Raw genomic sequence first — 19,427 nt, 5'->3', positions numbered from 1 at the left:
GCCAGGCACCTATGCGTGCTGGGACCCAGTTCCTTCTCACCCCTCGGCTGCCACTTAGCCTCTGCCCTCGACTTCCCCCGGGGTGGAGGGGTAGGCGGGGTAGGCGGGTAGCCTCATCAGTCCTCTGATATTCCGGGAGACAGCGCCTGCCTTGGGAGGATGGTGCAGGGTTCAATCTGTATCTTGGGGACCACTTTTTCCAAACAAGCGTTGGGAGCAAATCACCAAGACTCCGTTTTGGCCTCTAGACCGTCCAGGAAGACCTGGAGTTTGCAGCTCCGCTACACTGTCTCCTCCTCATCCTGTCCAGTTCAAACGTCACCTCTCCAGTGAAGCCTTCCCGGAAACTCCAGAAACCTCCCCAGCCCTCTGCGCAGCTTCCACCTCTCTCAGGGGTCTGGGACATCCTTGTGAGCCGAGCAAGGCTGAGGATGCTCTCTTCCGTCACATACGATGGAAGCGCCGATAGGTGCCCGGCGCCGAGGTGGGGGGCTGGCACGCTTCGGACGCCCAGCCACTGACCGCCTCTAGGAGCCGGTGGACGAGGTGCCGGGGCGTTTTCCGCCCGCCCGCCCCCTTGCGGCGCGGCGCTGCAGCCTGAGACACGCGAGGCCGCGCGAGCGCCCGCCTGACCCCCGCCGCGCCAGGCCCCGCCCTCCCGCGCCCGCCCCAGCGCCTGCCCCTTTTGTTCCCTCCCGGAGCCGGGCCGCTCGCTCCGCTCCCGCTCAGCTCGGCTCGGGCTCCGCCGCAAGGAGCGCAGGCGGCGGCTAGGGCTGCCCCGCTCAGCGCATACCCGCTTCCCTGCCGCCTCCCAGCCGGCCGCACACGCGGCGCGCTAGGCCCGGACCCGGAGCGCGAACGCGGAACCCCGGCGCCGGGAGGGGCTGCAGGCGGTGGGCAGCGGCGCGCGGGGAGGGGGACCGCAGCATCCTCTGCCCCCGCCGGTGCCCCGGCGCCGGGAGAGGACGGGGGTCGGGCGCCCCCGCCGCCCGCCGCTCCGCCTGCTGCTGGAGGGGCGAAGGTAGGAACAGCCGGCCGAACCCCGAGGGAGGGGGCTCGCCGGGCAACAAAGGACCGAGGGATTGCGGGAGGCGGCGGTAAGTCCCGGGCCTGGTCCTTAGCCGGGCGGCCGACACGGAGGCATTGTCGGGGAGTGAGGGGAGGCCGAAGGGGTCGGGGCCCGGCGGGTGGGCGTGAGCGGGAGCTCCTTCTGGGTGCACCCCCGCCCCAACTTCCCCGTCGCCTGCAGGCGAGGAGGGGCTGCTGCCGGCGTTGGGGAACCCTTCCCGAGCTGCGGGTCCCCTCGGTGGAGGCATCCCCAGCGCCCTCGGTGCCCCTAATGGGGGTTCGGCACAGATGCTAGGGAGCCGCCCGTCGCTGCTTCCAAGGGCAGCGCTGAGCGGCTGGACGCGCTGCAGGGCTCTGGGCTCCCAGGCCCCGCGCGGGGGATGGGGGGAGCTGAGTCTGGTGGGCGCGGCCACACGGCCCTTCTCCAGACCCGGGGTCTGGGAGGACGTGGAGCCCCCGCCCCACGGGCTGTGGTCGCTTGGCCAATGCCCTTTGCAAAACTTGGTTAAAGTGCATGGCGCAGGGGGAATAGACGGATGAGGTGGGGCGTCTTCCCGCAGGGGTGCCCCCCTCCCCCCCAAGGCTGGCGCTGGTGGCTGGTGAGGCAGCACATTTTCTGCCCTCCCTACGGGGAGGGGCCCTGGCTGCCCCAAGGATGCTACAGCTGGGCCTCCAGGGCCCGCCCGTTTGGGTCCTTTAGGCGGGGCCTGGGCGGGGCAGGGTGCCCACTGGGCACTGCCACGAAAGCCCCAGCCCCACCCTGGATAAGAGGGGGCACCTGGGGGGAAGTCACCCACTCAGCTGCGAATGCCCCAACCTCTGATTTGCCGCCTCTTCCCTTCTGGGTGAGAAGTGGGAGGTCCAGCTTGGGGAGGGGGGCTGCCCTTGCTGTTGTGAGATGCCCAAGGGAGGCTTGTGGGGGATGGTGCTGGTCTAGGGATAGCAGGCAGAGGAGGAGGAGGAGGCTGGGAGGACCACGTGGGCGGAAGACTCCGCACCAGTTGTAACGTAAACAATGAGCCCTTCATTCATCCAGCTGCTGTCACCTGCCCAGCACTGCCAGGGGTTGGCAGGTATACAGGGCTGGTGCTTCCTGGCCCCCATGGAGCACAGCCCAGCAGCATCGGTGGAGCACAGTGATGCGGGAGCTGGAAGCATACCTGGAGGATGGGGTGGAACAGGAAGCTTGACAGAGCCTGGGCCTAGAAGTTTGCTGCCAGGATCCCAAAAGGGGGGCTGGAGAGCGAGGACATAGCGTGGGCAAGGGGTGGGAGTCAGAAAAAGAGGCAAGAGACCAGGTGGCTGGTGGGTCAGAAGGGCAGCAAAGGATGTGGGTGACTGGGGCATGATGCCCTTCTCCATAAGCCCAGGATGTGTTGGCATCTGCAGTCCTGGCCTGGGAGGGATGGTGGGACTGGTGAAGGGGGATGGGTTGGAGGGGAGTTTCAAAGGCAGAAGAGTCTGGCAGAGGAGACCTGGAGGGAGCCTTAGCAAGCAGGACTGTGCACCTGTGGGTCCCCAGGTGCAGCCAGAAGGCTGGGAAGGAGGTGCCTCGAATTCTGTACCCAGAGCCTGAAGTCCCAAGTGAGGAACCCACTTGCAGAGGCAGCAATTTTTTTTCAGCATCTGCTCACCCCTCTGGCAATTAAGTTTGACTGCTGGAGCCTGACAGCCTGGGTTCAAAGCCCAGCCCTGCCACTTACTAGTTGTGTGACCTCAGACAAGTCGTGATACCTCTCTCCCCTTCAGTTTTCCCATCTGTAACATGAGGATACTCAAGGTGTCACCTTTTAGGGTTGTTGAGAGAACTGAACGGATAGATAAGTGTGTGCGAAGCGCGTGTACTGCAATGGAGAGAATGCCCGGTGTTTGTGGCCCTTCGGCCTCCATCTCCACCCACGAGTGGCCCGTCCTGCTCCCTCCCCAGCTGTTTGTCCCCTGTCAGGCAGTCCTGCTGGTCAGCCTCCGCCGAGGCGTGCTGTTCTCTGCCTCAGTGCAGCCTCCTCCCTGGGCTGTTCTGTCTTTCCTGGTCCAGCCTCCCTTGGTGATGCCGTTCTTGCTCCCTCTGCTCCAGCCCACGAGGTGGGGGACAATTTCCTCTTGACCTTTCTGTCCCTAGAGCTGTCACCCTAAAGATTGATCCTGCCCTCTTGATGCCATCTCTCCCCACCTTTGCTTCAGCACCCAGAGGAGAGAAGCTGTATTCTTGACCCTCCGGGTTCCCTGTTACCTTAGTCTGAGCGGTTCTAACAAACGACTGGGTGGCTTTAAACAGCCCATTTACTTCTCACATCTCTGGAGGCTGGAAGGCTGAGATCCACATGTCAGCATGGTTGGGTGAGGACCCTTTTCCGAGTCACACTTATTTTTGTGTTCTCAAGCTGTAGAGGGGCTCGGAGCTCTGTGGGGTCTCTTCTACGAGGGCACTAATCCCATTCATGAGCACTCCACCCTCCTGACCTAATCACCCCAAAGGCCCCACCTCCTAATACTGTCTCCCTGGGGGATAGGATTTCAACTTATGTAGCTGGAGGAGGGAGGGCACCTTCAGACCAAAGCCCCTGCACAGCGGTCTTTGGGGAGAATGTCAGCCTTTGTTTAGGTTAAAAAACAGCAACAACAATGCATGCTGAGTGCTTACTCTGCCAGGAACTGTTTTAAGCTCTTTGAACGCGTGTCTTAGTTTGTGGATATCTTGATAACATTGCTTACATTTTATGGATGAGGAATTCAAGACGAGGAGAGGTTTCCCTGTTTGCCCCCCACGCATTTACATTTATTTATTTATTTTGGCTGCTCCGGGTCTTAGTTTCAGCATGCGAGCTCTTTAGTTCCCTGACCAGGGATCAAACCCGACCCCTCTGCATTGGCAGCTCGGAGTCTTAGCCACTGGACCACCAGGGAAGTCCCTCCTTGCATTTATTGAGTACCTACTGTGTGCCTGGACGACATAAGTTCCTTCCACCATCCACTTGCCCATCTGGTTCACTTCCGGAAAGCAAGGTTTTGGCCATCCCTTCCTCAGACGCCTCCATCTCGCGGCTCAATTTCCAAGTCCAGCCTCTTTGGCTCTCGGGGCCCACTCCCAGCTGGCGGGGCCCTGCCTTTTATATATCCAGGGCCTCACCTTTTATAAACCGTCTAGTGTCCTAGGCTTGATGGGCAGGCCTTGAGGGGAAGGCTTGATGGGAGAAGGGGGGGGCCCCCCTCCGCACTCCCCAACACCTCGCTTTGGTTTATTCTGTTGCTGAGAACAGGGACTGCCTCCAATTAGGTTAAGTGAAAGGGGAGTTGAGAGGAAAGGAACTTTGCAGGAAACGGTTGCAGGCGGCCTGGCTCCCCCAGGACCCGGGAAGCCAGCAGGCAGCCCCTCCTCCAGCCTTCCTCTCTCTGGACTCCGGTTTCATTTGCTGTCCTCTCCTGATGCCTCTGTCGTGGCTCCTCTCTCTTGTGTGGCCGCCCTGAAGGGTGGCTTCAGCTGGAGGCCACAGGACCACCCAGGGGCACTCCCCTCAGTCTCTGGGTGCCGGAGAGCTGGATGGGCCCAGCTTGGGTGAGGGCACCCACCCCACCCGCTGGGCTGGTGGAGGGCAGGCCATGCCGACTCTGGGTCTGCGGGTGGGGGACATGGCTGGGCACAGCTGGTATGGGGTTATGATGTGGGGTGTGTGGGCTGCGGGGAGGACAGGGGAGTGGGGGCTCGCCATCTCTGGGAGCCCACTGCAGGCCTCCGCACCAGGCTTGGGGCCCAGGATGGGCTCCCCTTTGGCACCAGGGGACTGGGGTCGGGGAGGGGTGGTGCCAGCAGGGGACCCACCCCATCCCACCTCTCCTTTCCTTGCCAGCGTACAGAAACGGTAACAGAGCTCATGGTTTCAGAGGAAATGCTTCAAAATGATAATGAAACATTTCCCCTCTGAATAGAAAGTAGAGCATAGCAGGTGGTTTTGATTAACGAGGCATGAGTTTGGGGCCATGTCCACTTACCAGCTTCCGGCTTCAAGGAGCGCCCTGGCTCCGACCCTGGAACGTGCCTCTGACTCCAGCCACAGCCCAGGGAGATGCCCGCCCCTCATTCACTTCCATCTTCGCCTTTTTGATCTCTTTACCGGGAGAGGGGAAATTGGGAGCTCACGATGAGGGCCTGGTTTTCCAATCTCTCCTCCCTAAAGGAGGTGACTCAGGGCTGATCCGCTCCTCTTGCCCCCAGCCTGGCCTCAGCTACCCCTGGGGTGCCCCAGCCTCACTCTCCAGCATCCAGCGTGGTAGGTAGGAGTGGGTGATGGCTGAGCCCCTCAGCGTGGACGGAGCAGAGGACACCTTAGTTTCAGACCCCACCTTCAAGAGGCGTTTGCCGAATTGGGAAGACAAAAGTCCCCTTCCTGAAAGTATAAATGACATCAGTACCTTCGAGGAACATTTTTAAGGCCAGAGTAGAAGAGCCTCCATACCCAGTGGGGTCACTGCCCCCGACAATGGTTCAAGTCCCTGAGAATGACTCAGAGGCAGGGCACGGTGTGGGTGGGATGGCTGAGGGGGCTCTCGGGGGGGAAACAGAACTGCGCTGTGTCCTGAAGGATGGGCGGACTCGGGGTGGATAAGGTGCGCCTTCCTGAGGGGCGCAGAGAGAGAAAAGTGAAGAAGTTTGGGGGCAGTGGGGCATTGAGTGTCCGGCCTGGAGGCTCAGCGTGGAGCCCACCATTCTTCCAGGCCTGCTGTGAGGCCAGGCATCTGGTTGAAGGCCCCTCCCTGCGATGAAGGAGGAAATGACATGAGGTGTTTTCTGATTTTTTTTTTGCTACCTTCTATCCTGATTTTGGGGACTTCCCAGGTGGCGCTAGTGGTAAAGAACCTGCCTGCCAATGCAGGAGACATAAGAGATGCAGGTTCAATCCCAGGGTTGGGAAGATCTCTTGGAGGAGGGCATGACCACCTACTTCAGTATTCTTGCCCGGAGAATCCCAGACAAGGAGCCTGGCAGGGTACAGTCCATAGGATCACTGAGTCGGACACGACTGAAGTGACTTGGCACACACACACGTGCATGGCACATATCCTGATTTCGCTCCTGCTGTTCCCTCTTCTGCTGTAGACTTCCCTGCCTGAGTTCACCTGCTTGTAGGTTCACTTCACTCAGCCCGCATTCAGCTTCTCTCTGACCGAGGGCTGCGCTGGGCACTGGGAACTCAGAGCAGAGGAGAGAAGATGCCCAGAAGGGTCTCCTGTGTTCTTTGTCCAATCCAGAAAGGACTTGAGGTGATTTACAAAGATAAACACAGTCTAAGGAGATGGAAAAGACGTGAGACAATTGGAGCAGGGGGAGCCCGGGGTAGCAAACATCAGATGAAGCCAGAGGGGCTGCGGCACCTTGGTGGTAATTTGACCCAGCTTTCTAGCAGCCAGATCCAGGGGGCATAAGGAGTTTGGAGTGACTTTGCATTGTCACGCTGTCTGGTGTAAGCCCCTGCTATATATAACATGAAAGCCTGAGTGAGGGGCAGCAGGTCCTGGGAGGGGGTCCCTGGCAGAGGGAAGAGAGGACTGCAGCCGCCCTGTGATCTTAATAACCCTCCTCCCGGAGGCTTCTTAGCAGCAGCTGCAGGGGAGCCGAGAGCGGGGGCTGGTTCTCACAGCCAGTCCCCTCCACGAGGGCCTGACGAGCTCTAGGGGAAGGAGTGAGACCCTGGGAACCAGGAGACCAACTGGTCCCTGCCAGAGAATCCCCATCCTGCGAGGATGCCGGGGAGTCTGTGATACAGGGGTGTGCAGAAAGCTCTGGACACACCCACTGGGCCCCAGGACTTGACTCAGGGGTAGAAGAAGCGTGAAGGGCTTCCCAGGTGGCGCTAGTGGTAAAGAACTCACCTCCGGTGCAGGAGACATAAGAGATGCGGTTCAATCCTTGGGTCCAGAAGATCCCCTGGAGGAGGGCATGGCAACCCACTCCAGTATTCTTGCCTGGGGAATCCCGTGGACAGAGGCGCCTGGTAGGCTATAGTCTTTAGGGCTGCACAGAGTCGGACACGCCTAAAGTGACTTAGCACGCATGCAGAAGAGGGGTGAGGGCATCCTGGCATAGCAGGCACCTGGCAAGGGTGTCTTCAGGAGCAGGGAGAAGCTCAGGGAAGCTGGAGCTCAGCGCGCTGGGTGGAAGGGGCCCAGGAAACAGGCCAGAAACAGGAAGGAGCTGGCAGACACGCTATGGACTGTGGTGTTGGCACCCAGGGCCATGGGGTGTCCTCCTGACCTCCCGCTTCAAACTGTGCCCTTGTTCTCCCAACCCGGTGCCTGGAGGAGCGTTGGTCTCAGTTCTGAGGAAGTAAAGAGCAGTGGTTAAGGGGGACTTCCCTGGTGATCCAGTGGTTAAGACTGCATGCTTCTAGTGCAGGGGGCACAAGTTCGATCCCTGGTTGGGGAACTAAGATCCCACATGCTGTACAGCATGGCCCCAAATAAATAAGTTTTTTAAAAGAGCAGTGTTTAAGAATGTGAACTTCAAGGCCAGGGGACCTGAGCGGGAATCCCACCTACCACCGCTCAGTTGTATCATCCCCAGCAAGCGACCTGCTGGCTCTGGGCCTCAGTTTCCCGGTTAGTAAGTGGAGCTCATGACAGCATCTTCTTCACAGGGTCGCAGCGCACACTGGACAGGTTCATATCTATGAAGGGCTTAGACGTGCCTGCAGCAGAATGAGTGTTACAGGTCTGTGACTCCTTGTGCTGAAACAGCTTCGTGGGGATACAGCACCATCCCACCCAGACTCCTGCACCTGGTACACCACCCAGATTCACAGTCAGGCACAGTGCAGAGCACAGCTGTGGTGGCCCAGCCCTGGACTGGGGGAGATTCTCAGCAAGTTCTGGTTCATGTTGTTATCGACAGTGATAATAGCCATGCCAGCTTACAAGAGCCTCTCAGGGCAGCAGGAACTGAGGCAAGAACCATTCTGAGAGTAGGCTTCAGTCCTTGCTTGATTACCCCCACTGACAGGGGGCTCACTACCTGATTCCTTGCTTGTTGGACTCACTGGTGAGCAGTGGCTCTGTGCCAGGTGTGCGTGGCACTGGGATTCTAGAAGAATGTGAGTTAGTTGGAATGTTGAGTTACTCCTCTCTCTCCTTTCCAGAGATCACGCCAAGCTGGCCAGTGAGTGTGGCCATGGGGTGTGACAAGCTGCCATGGGCCTCCAACTCAACATGAGAGTGGTGTTGGAGGCATGCATGTGTGCATGCTAAGTCACCTCAGTCGTGTCCAACTCTTTGCAACCCTATGGACTGTAGCCCGCCAGGCTCCTCTGTCCATGGCATTCTCCAGGCAAGAATACTGGAGTGGGTTGCATGCCCTCATCCAGATCTTCCCGAGCCAGGGATCGAACCTGCATCTCTTATGTCTCTTGCAGCAGCAGGCAGGTCCTTTACCACTAATGCCACCTGGGAAGCTGATGAAGGCAGAGGAGGGTGTTTTATTCATTCATGTATTCCTTAAACATCTTTTGAGCTCCCCTGTGGGTTGGGCGCTGTCCTAGGTACCAAGAGCCCTGCAACAAACAAGATACTCTAAGAACCCGCCCTTTAAAGCTGTTCTCAGTGAGAGAGGCCAGGGGTCTTGCCAGTGGATGAGAGGAAGGGATTCTAGCAGGAGGGACAGAGTGTGCAAAGGCCTGGAGATGTGACAGACTGCGTGGCTGTGCCTGGGCGTTGGCGATATTCTGCCAGAATTTGGTGACTGGGGGCATTGATGGGGAGTGCCTTCCTGGAAGCAATAAAAGAAAATACAGACTTTGAGGGCTTGTTAGTCACTGACCTCAGCCCTGGGGCCACTAAATTCTGCCCTGCCTCCCCCGTTCCTTTGCACCGCCCCCCACCAGCCATCCTGGCTGGCCCTTCAGAGGTGTAGGTGGTACCCACGGACCCTAGCTGGTTCATCCCTTCTCCACGCCACCCACATCCTGACCATTCGTCGTGAGCCCTGGTTGGCGTCCCCTCCTCTCGTGTGGGTGAGGAGCCAGGCTCTGACCTCAGTGGGCTCTGCCTCCCCCTGCCCCCTGCCTACAGGGGAAGCCCTGGGAGTGAGAGGCTGCTGGGGTGGGAATCAGCATGCCTTCTTTAGGGAGGAAAGCTGGGGCTGGAAGGCTGTTCGGTGAGCACAGAACCCCTCTGTGCCAGGTCCTGGGAGCTGGAGCCCCGTGGGGCTTGAGCCTGCCCGTGGGCAGTCCACAGACCCTGGGGGAGTCGGATGCGTCAGTGGGTCCACGTGGTTAGGTGCTGGCTGGGGTCACCTGCAGGGTGGGGGAGGCCCCAGAGCAGCAGGGATCACGCCTGGTGTAATGATCTGGGCCTGCCCTGCCTCCTCTACTCCTGCTGCCACTCCCCCCAAGCCCAGGGAATTAAAAACAAAAACAAGCCTTTTTGTTGAAGTACAGCGTCCATACGGACAAGTGTGTGTATCATGAGTGTAGTATTTTGTCGACTTTACTCAAACTGAAATACCTGTGTGGCACTCAAATCCAGAATCAGAACCCGCTAGCTCCCCCAGAGCCCCTCTTGTTTTTCCTTCCAGTCTACACCCCTGACCCAGGGGTGACCCTGTCCCTGATTTCTGGCACCATCAATAAATTTTTGCCTGCCTTTGAGCTTCTTTTTATTTTTAAAAACGTTATTTATTTTTGGCTGCACTGGGTCTGCGTTGCTGTGTGCGGGCTTTCTCTAGTTGTGGCGGCGAGCGGGGGCTACTCTCGAGTCGTGGCGCGCGGACTTCTCTTTGCGGTGGCCTCTTTTGCAGAGCCTGGGCCCTAGAGCATGCAGGCTTCAGTAGCTGCAGCTCACAAGCTCAGTTGCCATGCAGTATGTGGGATCTTCCCGGACCAGAGTTTGAACTGGTGCCTCCTGCATTGCAAGGGGGATTCTTAACCACTGGACCACCAGGGAAATCCCTGACCTGCTTTTTAAACGGAAGCATGCAATCAAACTTTAAGCACTTTCACAGCTGCCTTCTTTCACTCGAGATTCACAAGGCTCACACATATGGTTGCGTGTAGTTGTAGTTCGCCCGTTCTCACTGCTGTGCTTTATTCCGTTGTGTGAACAAACCACCACTTATTTACTCACTCTGATGGTGATGGATATTTGGGTTATTTTCGGTTCGAGGGTATTAGGAACAGTCCATGTCTCCTGGTGCATGTATGTGCACTTTCCTGCGGCGACATAGCTCAGGATGGGCTTCTCTGGTGGCTCTAGTGGTCAAGAGCCAATACAGGAGACATAAGAGATGCTGGTTCGATCCCTGGGTTGGAAAGATCCCCTACAGGAGGGCATGACAACCCACTCCAGTATTCTTGCCTGGAGAATCCCCATGGACAGAGGAGCCTGGCGGGCCACAGTCCATGGGGATCACAAAGAGTGGGACACGACTGAAGTGACTGAGCACGCATGCACACATAGCTAGGAGTGGGATTGCGGGGTCACACTCAGCTGCGGTGTGTGATGCCAGACTGCTTTCCACGTTGCTGACACCACTTTGCACTCGTGCTAGCAGTGCACGAGCGTTCTGGATATTCCATGTCCTCACCAACACTTGGGTCCATGCTTCCTTTTATACATTCCAGCGGATGTAGTGTTGTCATGGTGACTAATGAAGGTGAACTTCTTTTCATCTGTTTATGGGTCGTTTGAATACCCTTTTCTGGGCTGAAGTGCTTGTTCAAGTCTTGCTGAGTTTTTTCTTACTTGATTTGTTGAGTTTTTCCCATATTCTGAATAGGAATCCTTTGCAGAATACAGGAATTACAAATTCATTCTCTCTCTCTCCTTCCCCCCAACCCCAGTGGTATCATTTGAGTCACAGAAGCATATTGTCCAGTTTTTCCATCTCTTCCCTTTCAGCACTTCCTGTGTTGAAATCTCTGCCTTTCTCCAGCGTTAGGCAGATCCTCTTTCATGTCTTCTAAAAACTGTATTGTTTTACCTTTCACGTTTAGATCCTGCCCTCTGTCTGGAGCTGATTGTCGTGTATGATGTGAAGCAAGCGTATTAATTTCCTGTAGCTCTTATAACAAATGACCACAAACTTAGTGGTTTAAAACAACACAAATGTATTATCTTACACTTCTGGAGGTCAGAAGTCTGACATGGATCTCAGCAGGCTGAAATCAAGATGTCAGCAGGGCTACGTTCCTTCTAGGAATTCTAAGGAAAAATCTGTTTCTGGAAACCTTTTCCAGCTTCTTAGAGGCCACTTGCATTCTTTGGCTGTCAGCCCCTGCCTCCATCCTCAAAGCCAGCAATGTCGGACTGGGTCCTTTGCAGGCAGCCATCTCTCTGCCTCTCCTGCCTCCCCTTTCCACCTATAAGGACCCTCGTGATTACATTGCGTCTGCCTGGATCATTCAGAATAATCTTCTCTCAGGTCAGCTGATTAGCAGCTTAGTTCTATCTGCAGCCTTAATTCCCTTTTGCCACATAAACTGATAAATTCACAAGGACCAGGATGAAGCCATTATTCTGCCAGTCACAGAAAAGATAATGGGGTTTTTTTGGTTTTTGGTTTTTTTCCCTCTTGGCTATCCATTTGGTCCAGCACCACTTATTGTAAAGACTCTCCTTTTGCTCAGGGGTCTTTTTGAGTTGCTTGTGCAAATCCCAACCCTGGGGAGGAGGCCCAGCATGCTGGGTTGGGGAGGAGAACCCAGGAGATGGGTGACCCTCCTGCAGCTGCGCTGGCCTGGACGGGTTAGATGGAGCTGCCATGGAAACCAGAAGGGAGGAGGCAGTAGTGAAAGACAACTGGCTCAGCATTGTGCCAGGGAGGCAGGATACCAGAGCCCATTCCTTCCTGTTGCCCTGATGGCTGGGTGACCTCAGCAGCCCCGCCCTTCCCTGTGACTCCAATTTTGTCTGATCTCAAGGACCTTCTTGCCCAGCCCAGCTCTTCTTCATTTGGGCAGTTGTCTCTTGCTGTCCTGTTTGCTTCACATTTCTGCCCTGGGCCTCAGTTTTCCCATCCTGTGAAATGGGAATAAAGGTGGGTCAGGGGGCAACTAGCCCTTCTCTTTGGGCCTAATCCGGGACCCCATCCAGCAAAGTCAGGCTGATGCCTGCCCAGTGTCCTGGACCAGTGGTGAGAGGATCCCAGCTGTCCAGTCACTAAGTCTGGAGCGTGGCCGCACAGCTAGGGCTGGGGCTCTGGGGCCATGGCTGTGCTCTGGTTCTGAGCGTGCCAGTTGTATGTGTGTGTGTGTGTGTGTGTGTGTGTGTGTGTAATGCACAGAAGTATATCCACATTCCTTCCCCTCGCTGGACTGGCAGGGCAGGGAGGGGAAGCCCTGATCCCCTTTGCTGGGAGACAGGATCTGAACTCCCAGCCCAAGGGAAGATGGCCACACCCTAGTCTGTCCAGCTCAGGGAGGACTGACAGGCTGGCCATTTCCAGAGCTCTGCAGTTGCCCAGGCAGTGGGCCGGACAAGGAAGATACTGACTTAAAAATTAAGAACCGCAGCCCCAAGCTCAGGAGCTGTGAGGATGCAGGATGGCAAGCAGGCGGGACTACATCCCGGCCTTCTGGACTCAGCCCTGCTCGTGGCTCCCCCTGCAGGTGCCAGGGAGATGGGGAGTCGACCAGGGCTCTTGGGTCCGCCTGTCCTTCCCTCCTCAGTCCTGTGGGCGCGCCTGCCCTGTCATCTCCCCAGCTTCGTCCTCTCTCCCTGCTCCTGGAAGCCACATCAGCTGGTGGAGCCTGGGTTCCTACCCTAGCGCAGCTGTGAGGCTTGGGCTGGGTCCCTTCTGCACGTTTTGAATGGCTGCCAGGCATCCCCAGGGCGACTCGGACCCCAGACGGGGCCCACTGCTGCCCCATGCTTCCTGGAGTGTCTTGCCGCTGGCCAGCGGCTGTGTGAATGTTGGGCTGACACATTTTGCCCTGTGGTTCCCCCCACTGGGTGAGAGCAGGGCGGGTGTGGGGCCGGGGCCACAGGCAGGCCGCACCACCCCGGCCCTCCCTGGCCTCGGGGCGGCTGCTCTGAGCTGGCAGGGCTCGCAGGGAGGGTGCCCCACTCTCCACTTGCCTGTGGGGATCCCAGCCTCACCACTGGCTGAAATTTCCCGAGCGTCAGTCACATGCAAACAAACGGCCTCCTTCCCCAGCATGATGGGACGGGCTGTGGTGCCGGCTGGGTGGAGGCTCATGGGGGCAGTGGTCACCCTGGATTTGGGGGTTGGGTAGCACTGGGGTTCTAGTGCGGGTGTGAGTGTTGGGGTGCCCAGTGGGCCAGGGCTGGGGGCACCCATACCATGCTTGTATAAAGGCCCACCATTTGGAGCCTGGGGTCAGCACCTGGGGTTCACTCTGTTTGGTGCCTGCCCCCCATTCCTCTTGGTGGGTGTGCATGGGGGGGAAACTGTTTTCTCTCCCTCTCTCCTTGTGTCTATCTTTAAAAAAAATGTTTTGTTTTTTTTTTTTATTTAAAAAGTATTTTGAGGGACTTCCCTAGCAGACCAGTGGTTAAGAATCCACACTTTTATTGCAGGGGGCATGGGTTCGATCCTGGGCCGGGGAACGAAATCCTGCATGCCTCACCAGGCAGTCTAAAAATAAATAAAAGTAAAATTTTAATGTTTTGAAATATTTTAGGCACTCGAAAGAATAGACAGGGCTTAGTGAACTCCCGTGTACAGCATGCGGGACTGAAAGAAGCAAATCTTACAAATACTAATGAAGCAGGACTTGTGTGTGGTGGTCCAATGGCTAAGACTCTGTGCTCCCAGTGCAGGGGGGCCCAAGTTCAATCCCTGGTCAGGGAACTAGGTCCCACATGCCCAGCTGAAAAGATTCCGCATGCTACAAGGAAAATTGAAGATTGAGAGTGCTGCATCAAAGACCCAGCTCAGCCAAATAAATAATGAAAAGTGAAAGTGTTACTTGCTCAGTCATGTCAGGCTCTTTGGGATGCTACAGACTGTAGCCCACCAGGTTCCTCTGTTCATGGGGATTCTCCAGGCAAGAATACTGGAGTGGGTAGCCATTCTCTTCTCCAGGGGATCTTCCCAACCCAAGGATCAAACCCAGGCCTCCTGCATTAAAAAAAAAATAGAAATGAAGCCCCCACTTGCCCCGCCCCAGCCCCATCCCTCAAGCCACATTTGCTGGGGGTGCTGTGGATTAGCACCATGGAGGTGCTTCCTGGACGCTCGGCCAAGGTCCGTGGTTGGGTGTCCTCTGCACCCGCACGTCTCCCTGCCCCCCTCCCTTCCCGGTGCCCACTGGTGAGCTCTACCCCGAGGCCTTTCCAGCAACTTGGTATCACCTGGCTCTTTGACTTTGCGCCCATCTGACTGGGTGGGAAACAGGATCTCCTGGCGGCTTGGATTTGCATTTCCCTGTGACTGGGGAGGCCCCACCTGTCTCCTCAAAAGCTGGCCTGCTCATGCCCTGCTGTCATCGGGTGCCCTCAGCTTGGTGCCTGGGGTCCCTTTCTTCTTCCCCTCCAGCCCCTGACCCTGCACACTGGGTGGGCGCCCTAGACCCCCATCACTCCCCACTAACGTGTCCCCAAATGAGCACCACCCCCGCCCCAGCCCCTCCCATCTCCCAGGTCCCTCCTGGCGTTGACTCTCCTGCCATCCTTTCCTTAGCCCTCCCTACCCCGCCTCCTCCCACCCCCCACCGCTGTTTGCCACCTGCTCAGCGTCTGTCCCCTCCAGCCACTGCCTCTGTCTCAGTTCAGACTTCCTGGAGTCCCTGTCTGTCGCAGCAGCCCCCACCCACCTCGTCCTCATCGGCTCCTGGAAGTTTCGCTAAAATGCTTATCTGGACACACACGGAAGTGAGTCAAAAAGAAAAAAAAAATCATATATTAACGCGTATATATATGGAATCTAGAAAAATGGTACAGACGAACCTATCTTTAGGGTAGGAATAGAAACGCAGACCTGGAGAGTGGACATGTGGCCAAGGGGGGCAGGGGAGTCGGGCAGATTGGGATTGTAGCACTGCCGTATACACCCTGCCATGTGTAAAACAGCTGGGGGAGGGGGCCTCAGGTATACCTGTGACCAACTCATATCGATGGATGGCAAAAACCATCACACTGTTGTAAAGTAATTGTCCTCCAAATAAAATCAATCAATAAAAAGGAATAGCTAGTGGGAAGCTGCTGTATAGCACAGGGAGCACAGCCCGGTGCTCCGTGCAGATCTCGAGGGGTGGGACTGGCAGGGGGTGGGAGGTTCAAGAGGGAAAGCATATATGTGTCCTGTCCTTTGTTGTACAGCAGAAACTAACAGAACATCATCAAGCAGTTATACTCCAATAATACAGTTTTTTAAAACATTAAATATTCTTCAAAGGTGTAGAAAAATGAAACAGAGCAAAAAACTTGATTTGATTAGAAATTCTCTACAACATATATACATGCTTGACATAATAAAACTGATTGCTTTGTGCTTTCCAAGAAAAAAAAATGCCCATGCCAACTGTTGGATTCTTTGCTCGATATCTTCCGTGGCGCTTTATCCCCGCCCCGCCATCCCAGTGTCTGGGCACCACTAGGAGACCCTTAGCCCACCCCCCGCCAGCCAAGTGTCCCTTTCAGTCTCTGGATACCCCCCAACCCCCGCCCCACTTTAAGCACTCTAAATCCTCAGCTGTTTGGTCGACTTGGTAGGGTGGGCTCTGTGCTCCCAGCCCCCACCCCGTGCTCCCGGTAGAGCACTCTTCCTCCCCTCCCCCACACCACCATGGCACTGTTGTGGTCCCCAGCCTTTGGGCAGGGGGCCACACTGAGTCCATCTCTGGCTGCCACGTGGCTCAGAGGAGCAGGGGGAGCTTGGGCACCCCAGCTGCGGGGATCCGTGGGGTGGGGAGGAGGCGCAGCCCCCAACCCCGCGCCCGGAGAGCCGCCTCTGTTGGGCGGAGGGGGAGGGCTGCCCTCCAGCAGGAGAGCCCAGGGTGCGGCTGATGGCTGAGCTGAGGTCTGGTCCTGGGGGCCCACTTCCTGGTGCCGCCTCCCGCGCCCTTTGGGCGACGCTGGCACGAGGGCATGGGCTTTCCACTGTCCTATTTGGCACCTTTCCCCGATCTGCCGGGCTGCACCCTGGGCCTCCGATTGGCAGAAAGTTCTTGGGCCCCATTCCCCCTCCCCGGCCCCAAACTGCGGCCCGCCACCCCCGGGACAGCTGAAATGGAAACCCTGAAATGCAGCCCGGTTTGTCTTCTGTCAATGGCGATTGAAGGCGCCACAAAGGGGGCCTGTTGGTCTGAATGCCGCCCGCCCTTGCCCGCCTCTGTGATGCCTGCCTTGTGGCCCTGGGTCCCAGGGGGAGGCGGCGTGTGCGTTCCGGGCCTGCGGAGAACATAACAGAGACCGGATCGTAGAGACGCCGCCCCTTCTGCACAGCCTGTGTGCCGGGCACAGAGGCACCCTCGTGGGGCTGCCTCCGCGGCCTTGCACGCCGTGCTTCCCACGTGGCAGCAGTGTTCCCTCCCATTTTACAGGTGATGACGCTGAGGCTCACACCCGGCCGGGGCCCTATAGCTAGTCGTGATGGGTCTAGAGTTTGGACTCCGTGAGACTGAAAGCAATACTTCCTCCCAGGCCTCCCCCATCCACCGCAGCGTGGTCAAAGGCCAGCGTATCCCCACGTCCCAGCTTTTTCCAAGAAACCTCTCTCTTCCTGTATCCCACGAGCGGGCCTGAGTCATAAAGGGCCCTCCTCCCCCTCTTCCTGTTCCATTTGCCCCTCGCCATGCTCCCCCAGCACTGGAGCCTTGCACGGGGGTGGGGGTGGGTGGCTGGCCTCTCCTCCTCTGACCCCATCCCTCCGGGGACTGGGTTACACCGCCGGGGTTCTGCTCTCTTCCGCCTGCTCTTCTGGTCTCCTTTGTCAGTGAGGCACGTGGGCGCCCTCCCCAGAGGCCAGGGGTCCTACAAATGTTATTCCAAGCCTGGTCCAGGCAGCGTGGGGAGGCGGGGCCAGATCTGGGTCTGACTCCCGCCCAGCTGCTAAACGGTCTGTGGCATTAGGTGCATCTTTGGACTTTCCTGGGCATCGAATGTTCACCTGTAGGATGCCCACTGCCTCACCAGGACGTATGGTCTGGCACACAGTAGGTTCCTCATACTGGATGCTCCTGGGTCATCAGGGCCTGGGAGGGCAGGAGGGCGACTATGGGAGCCTCTGGAAGCCTCCCCTGAGAGCAGTATCCCCGGAGATTTGTTGTCCTCTGTCCTATGTGGTTTCTGAATCACAAGCTCTGTGCCAGGTACCCTGCTGAAGCTGGGGTTCCCAGAGAGGAGACTGTGGCCCCACCTGGGGTGGCCCGTGGGCTCCCAGGAGGCAGATGAAGATAAGAGAACAGTATTCTCTCTTCTTGGCTTAGTGTGTGATCCTCAAGCCTCTGTGGGTCAAAGGTCCTGGGGGACTTCCTGGAGGAGGAGGCATTGGGCCAAGTGTCTCATATGTGGCTGGAATATGTGAAGTGAAGCAGGTGGGGAAAAAAGGCACAGGAAGAGTCTGGGACGTGCGGGAGTGGCAGGCGAGTGGTGAGGAAATGCAGGGTCATCGTCAGCGAGGCTGGCTGGGGAGGCTGGAATGCCAGACACAGTTTTGACGCCTGGTCCCTGTCTCAGAGAGCAGGCAAGCTAGTGAGTGGACCAGCTGCCTGAAAAGCCGCAATGTGAGATGACCAGCTGGGTTGATCATTACAAGCCACTGAGTCCTGAAGCCTGGGCCCTGGGGAGGTGAGGGGAGCCTCCCGGGCCTTTCATTGCTTTAAGCCAGTGTCATTAACCATTCAAGAGATTCACCGAGCACCTGTAGGCACCAGGCCTACATCAGGACCAAAGATACCTCAGGAAACAAAACGGACTCAAGTCCTATCCTCAGGCAGTAGAGAAATACAAAGCAGGGGAGGGGTGGGGAGGGCTTGTACTCTTAGAAGGGGACATTGGAGCAGGTGCTTGAAGGAGATGAGCAGCACACTGCATATCTGAGGGAAAAGCACTCCAGGCAGAGGCAACAGCATGTTCAAAGGCCCTGAGGCCAGGCCATGCTTAGCGTGAGCAAGAGTGGCTGGAGTGGAGTGGGCGAGGGAGGGCCGTGGTAGGGCATGAGGAGGACCTTGCACTAACTTCTGTGGGGAGTCTTCAGGAATTTTTTTTTTTTTTTATGGATTTAAAAAGTTGAGATCTAATTTACCTACCATTAAATCTATCCATTTTAAGTGTACAGTTTGATGACTTTTAGTATAAACATATGGGTGGGCAGCCATCACCACAGTTCAGGGTTAGAATATTTCTGCCACCCAGAATGATCTCTTGTGCCTATTTGAAGTCAGTCCCTGCCCAGCCCCCAGCAACTGCTGATCTTTCTGTGTCTATAGTTTTGAGATTTCAAACAATGTGTAGTCTTTTGTGTCTGGTTTCTTTCACTTGGCATAGTGTTTTGGAGGCTCATTCAATATTGCTGCATGTATCTGTAGTCAAGGACTTCCCTGGTGGTCCAGCGGTGAAGACTCTGCCTTCCAATGCAGGGGGTGTGTGTTCAATCCTGATTGGGAAAATAAGGTCCTACATGCTGCAGAAAAGTGGAAGTGTTAGTCGCTCAGTTGTGTCCGACTCTTTGCGACCCCATGGACTGTAGCCTGCCAGCCTCCTCTGTCCATGGAATTCTCCGGGCAAGAATACTGGAGTGGGTTGCCATTTCCTTCTTCAAGTGATCTTCCCAACCCAGGGGTCAAACTCGGGTCTGCCGCATTGCAGGCAGATTCTTTACCGTTTTGAGTCACCAGGGAAGCCCTGGTGGCTATGCCATATGGCATGGCCAAAAAAAAGGATAGTTGGGTTCTGCATCTGCAGTCAGAAGGGCTGACTGCATGATATCATTTTATGTGAGGGACTTGAGCATCCTCCCATTTAGATATCTGCAGAGGGTCCTGAACCAATCCCCTGAGGATGCCAAGGGACCTCTGTGTACTATTGTATAAACGTGTTCGTGTGTTCACCAGTTGATGGACATTTGGGGGTGTTTCATGTTTTGTGAATAAGGTCACTATGAACAATTTTTTTTTAAACAAATGTTTGTATGGATACATGTTTTTATTTCTCTTTGGTGGTTGGGTCATATAGTGGGTATGTATTAACTTTTCAAGAAATTGTCAAAAACTGTTTTCCAGCGGGTTTGTACCATTTTTCATTTCTCCCAACAATCTGTTCTGATTATTCCACATTGTCATCAGCACTTGATATTGTCAGTTTTTCTATGTTAGCTGCTCCAGTCGGCGTGAAGTGGTATCGCATTGTGGTTTTGATCCGTATTACCCTCATGACTGAGGATGTTGGCCATCTTTCCACATGCTTGTTGCTGT

At 56.4% G+C, this 19,427-nt stretch overlaps 1 protein-coding gene across 2 annotated transcripts in view; it reads left to right on the top strand.

Moving 5' to 3' along the window:
- The first annotated feature begins 681 nt into the window (after positions 1–681).
- Positions 682–19,427, top strand: part of CLIP2 (CAP-Gly domain containing linker protein 2) — a 75,157-nt gene continuing 56,411 nt past the window's right edge. For both annotated transcript variants that reach the window (XM_061401872.1, XM_061401871.1), the window contains exon 1: positions 682–1,021. The gene's annotated coding sequence lies outside the window, so the exon portion shown is untranslated. The remainder of the gene's footprint in view (positions 1,022–19,427) is intronic.

The sequence above is a fragment of the Bos javanicus genome, chromosome 25 (genome assembly GCF_032452875.1).
Source record: "Bos javanicus breed banteng chromosome 25, ARS-OSU_banteng_1.0, whole genome shotgun sequence".
NCBI classification, from domain to species: domain Eukaryota; kingdom Metazoa; phylum Chordata; class Mammalia; order Artiodactyla; family Bovidae; genus Bos; species Bos javanicus.
This window is presented reverse-complemented; position numbering and strand designations above follow the sequence as displayed.